The following is a 5,122-nucleotide window of genomic DNA, read 5'->3' on the forward strand; positions in this document are numbered from 1 at the left end:
AATTCCGGTAAGTCTGATAAAAAGATAGTACATTTGTTTCCCACTCTCTCAGCTGTGTGGAGAGCACTGATTCCCTATGGCAGCTAGGTGCTAGGTGAGACACCCTTATAACCTACCATCACCCATGCCAGGACCCCCAGCTTCATATCATACCCTCCATACATCCAGAATAACCCAGGTGAAAGTTGATTTCTCCAAGTAACACAATTGCGCTGGTGCAAACAACCAAGTCAATACACAGCACCTGGGGAATCGTCTGTCAAGTGAAGAAAAACAGAACTGTGCACATACACTGGTTAAAACTGGCCAGTCACATACCAACCAAAAGCACAGGTTCCAGACTGGATTCTTCACCTAAGCAGACTGGGTTTCCAGCAGTTTGACTCAATTACCTTTTTGGTGATCCCTGTCTGGGTTTGACTTGGGGGCCATAGTCTCAAAGGCAGCGTGAACCACTAGATAGGTCACATGGGCACTTGGTCACTATGGTCTTCTGGTGTATGGCTTCTGGTGGTGCAAACAATAAATTAGATATGGGATAAAAGATGTGACCACTCTATCATGGCAGCAGCATCTGGACACTTCAGAGCACATCCATCATAACTAGGGGGCACGTTGTTTGTTCCTGAGCTTCACAGGGGTGGGGCAGGGAGGCAGGCAGCCCCAGCAATAAAAATGTAAGCTAGCTCACCTGTGATAACAACACATGCTGTTGTAACAAAGAACAATCTTTTGGTTCTTGTGATTGTTCTGAGGGGCATGCAGAGAGACTAGGGGATAGAGATCTGAGTTGTCTACCTGCCAAAGAAATATGCCATTGATCCAAAATATAGTCTCACATTACCTGTTGTTGCTGTTCCTTAGAAGGGGTATGTCTGATGTGCTGAGAGGCTCAGTTGTTTCAGAAAAGTGGCATCTTGACCTTGGCTGGTGTTTTTGATGTGGCATGGAGATGGAATTGTGAAGTAAGTTGACTTGATAGCTGGCTGCATGCAGTAATGTGGCCAGGGCCCTGCCTTCATACCTAATTGCCAGAGGAGCAAAGCCAGCCAGGACCAGAAGGTTGAAACTGGAGCTGTCCAGGTCACATCAGGGATGATATGAAGGGCAAAGCTAATTGTTGAGGCCATTTGCCACAGTGATGACTGGAGCCCCATGCTGCCGCACAGTATTCAGCGGGTGCAATAATTAGGGCATTGGGAGGTGTCCATAAGGCTGCCATGAGTTGCCAGCAAGTCTATGGAGGAGTGTGGTTCTCAGCTGGATTTTACTGCGTCTTCTCAATGTGTTGTGGAAAGGACAGAAAGTGGTCATGCTCTATCCCCAAATAAGAAGGGTGTGGTTCAAAAATGACTGGCTGATTGATCACAGAAGGACTTGCAGCTCTCGATGAGCTAACCAGTTGGCGAGACAGGACAAGATGACACTATCTTTTAGTGCATTTAGTTAAAGTCACCACTGGCCAGGATGTCAAGTTCAGATAACAGGCAGGACTCCAGCTCCTCAAAGCACCTTCTGGCTACTGCCAGGCAGATGCCAACAGCATACACGAACTTAGCTGCCAAAGTGGGCAGCAGGTCAGCTGGGTGTCTGTTAAAGAGCATCAGAATGAGTACAGATTCCAGGGGAAATGCATTGTTCATCGACGTGGGTGACTTGAACTGTCTGCATGCTTAAGGATCACTGTACTGCTAGAAATCATTTGCACAATAAACCCTACACTTTTCTTGTCTGGGGCCCCAGAGAATAATGTTAGGACTAGTCCATGGTGCCAGACTGTGTTGTATGTTGACAAAAGGTCAACAACAACCGTGCCAACTCCTGTCCTGACTAAAGGCATCCTCAGTAAAATATGTCAGTCTAATCACTTGATTCTCAGCTATACGCCCTGGTCGGAACCCTGCCCAGTAATGAGGCAACTGTGGGTTGATTAAAGGCAACTGTTGTTTAAGCACTAGTCTCACAAGCAGTTTAAAAATGGCGCTGATCAGGACAATTTGGCAAATAGTCCTTTGGGTCATCTGCCTTCCTTCCAGGTTCCAGAAGTCCCATTACGTGTGCCCTTCACTAGAGCTTCGTCTGTACAGCATTCCAGACAAGTGTTACAGGCATTCTGCAGAAAGTCACAATGTGAGGCCAGCTGAGGAGATATATTAAATGCCTTGGCAGGGTGGATTAAGAGGGGCTATTTAACTTTTCATGGAGCATCCTGGGGTTAGTCATTAAGAAGAAGAACAAGACCACTCCAGATCTGAATTCTAGGTGGTGTGTTGACAAAGTGCCAATCTATGAATGTAGGAGCTCAGATACCACCATGATAAGAGATCTTATCCAAACCAAAGTAGATGAGTTAACCCACTAAACACAAGGAGGCAAGGATCCTGCCATATCTGCACTATTGAGGAGGGGAGGGGCATGTTGTGACGTTACACTGCATATTCTTTATGGAAATATGCTTATCATATGGATGTGACATAACTGAGATATACTTTATGCAAGATGGCTCATGTGAGATATCATTGGGAAAGTTATGATTTACTGAATGTGATTATCCAATTTGTACACCTGTATCATTTCTGTATCTGAAGTTAGGAATATTGACCATGTATTTGTATTTCAAATGTGCTACTTTGGGTGACACCCCCAACTCCTTCAGGTACAACAATGAAAAGCCAGACAGGGCTGATGGCCCATCAGCAAAGACAATGGACTGTGAAAGAGCTCAGTCTTCCTGTGGACGTTCCAGACTACCTGCGAGTAATGACTGCTACAACCCGGTAGAGACAGGGGTCTCCATCACCTGGTACTCGACCCCACCCCCCTTGGAATGCCAGTGTTTTTCCATTGGAAGACAAAGAGTTCCCACCATAGACAAAAACTATATAAGGCAGAGGAGTGACATCACCATGGTTCTCCTCTGCCTTCCCACCCAAAGAGACACTGAAAAACATCTGGAAGCAAGAACTGAACTGAGGGGAGAAGAGTTGAGCCCTCTTTTCCTCTCAGAGGTGTTGTCAGACTTAAAGACTCAAGTTCTTTTTACCTCTGCCAGTTCTAGGTAGCATCATTCCAAGCAAGCTGCATGGGTACCTTCCCGTCTGCGAATGACAACCTATGGAAATCAACAGGAATGCTGCAGTGCTGCCTGATGCCTTCCAGCTCATGCACTGGAAACAGACCCCTTGGTAGTTAACCCTACACTCCCTCCCCCACATGCCACGTTACTAACAGGGCCAGGAAAACAGGAAAACGCAGCCCCCCTCTCCACCCTGCCTAATGCAGGCTTTTCCCTCCCCCACCTTCTCGTTGCCAGGGTGCAGAACCCATTAATGAGTTTGACAGAACTCCTAGCACAGAACAGCTCTACGATGTGATGCAAAGTTTAATTTGATTTCTCACTTGAGTAGCTGAGACGTTCTCTATATACTCCCTTCGGCTTCTTGAGATAAATTCTCTGCATACAATTAGCGCTGCCAGGTGCCCATGTTTTGCCCTCCCTCATCCCCTGCCCCACTCCTTCCCTGTCTGGCCTTTCCTTTTCTTCCCCACTCCAGGATTGCTTTGAGACTGCCAGCCCCCTTGCACTTCGCCTCTCCAACCCAACCATCTAGCAGAGGCTCTGAGCACTGAGCGTGTGTGTGCCACACTCCCTGAGGCTCTCAAAGTGAAGAGGGGTTAGGATGGGAGGACTTCCCTAGGCATCATCCCCTCCCACCTGCAGAAGAGCAGCATTCATGGACTTCAAAGGACAGCTCCTGGCACGTTATGTTAGCCCTGCTGTGCAGGTAGCGCTCTCTGGGTGTAATGCTAATCAGGGATGTCTGGGGACTTGCAGGTCCCCTGAGGTTAGCTCTCTCTGAGGCCAGGATGTGGTATAAATAGAGCGGGAAAATAAAGCCCATAAAGAGAGTCTAAATATAGGCCTTGCTAGACTCCACGCTTAAAGGGAGCTGGTGATGTGCAAGATGAAAGGGCCATAAGGCAGTATATCACAGCCGGAGCAGTCTGCCCCTTTGTACCAGTCTAGTGTCCTTTAGAAATCTCTTTCCAATTAAGACACCAGTTATGTGCCCAGCAAAATAGACAGAGGACAGATAGATACTTAAACCTTTGGTTACCTTTTATTCAATACTCAGACAAAGAACATTTCCCTGCAAAAAAAAAAAAAAAACAACCCAAACCAGTGCACCTATCCACTTTTTCTGAATATTAACATTTGACAGACATAACTAGCCTGTTAAGCGTGTATATAAAGATTTCACTCAATTTTAACACAATCACTAGAAACAACATGGGGGTTGTAATGATGCTCACTCTGTAGGATAGTAATACCCTATTAAATAGAAATCTGATGACTATATTCCTCTATTATGGATCTTTGAACAAAAGCTACCTGTTTTAATAATTGTTTCATTTCTGATATTTACATGGCAAAGAGTTGTAAACTTGTAAAAACTGCCAAGCTACATAATAAGAGAAAAAGAACTCTCTTTCCAGATCTTCCCGTAGGAGGCAAGGGTTGTTCTCTGGAGGAGCTGCTCCATGCATACACCCCCAGGACAGGCCTCCAGTCCTATCAATCATGCTTCTGCCTGGCTGGTGCCTGCTACCTGGGTCTCCCTTCAGAAACACACCCCCCTCCACACACACAGGGCTGATGCAGGGGGAAGCCATGCATTTCCTCCTTTTATCAGGAGACAGTTTGGGTCGATAGTTTGAGTATGGGAGATCTGGCCTCTGCCCCCAGCTCTGCTACTGACCTGCTGTGCCAAGTCACTCAACCCAGCTATTCCTCAGTCACCCCACCTGTAAGAGGGGGATCAGAGTCCTTACGCTGCACCCTTTGTAAAACACCCAGAATAATACAGCACCAGTGTTGGCAGTTGTGTTGCTCAGAATTCCTCCAGAAATAGCCTGCGCCTGTGCTCCATCAACAAGGATGTCTCTCTCTACATCTCACTGCAACCCATTTCCCCAGCCACTTCCTGGCCGTCTGGAGAGGGGACTTCCTGGAGAGCAAATGGAGCAGCTGCCAGCTGAGCCAGCAGGACTCAACAGCCCCATTCGGTGGCACTGGGGACACGGTGAAGGATGGCAGCGCTGATGGAATCAGGCAGCAGAT

This window comes from Chelonoidis abingdonii, chromosome 22 (assembly GCF_003597395.2).
Source record: "Chelonoidis abingdonii isolate Lonesome George chromosome 22, CheloAbing_2.0, whole genome shotgun sequence".
NCBI lineage: Eukaryota > Metazoa > Chordata > Testudines > Testudinidae > Chelonoidis > Chelonoidis abingdonii.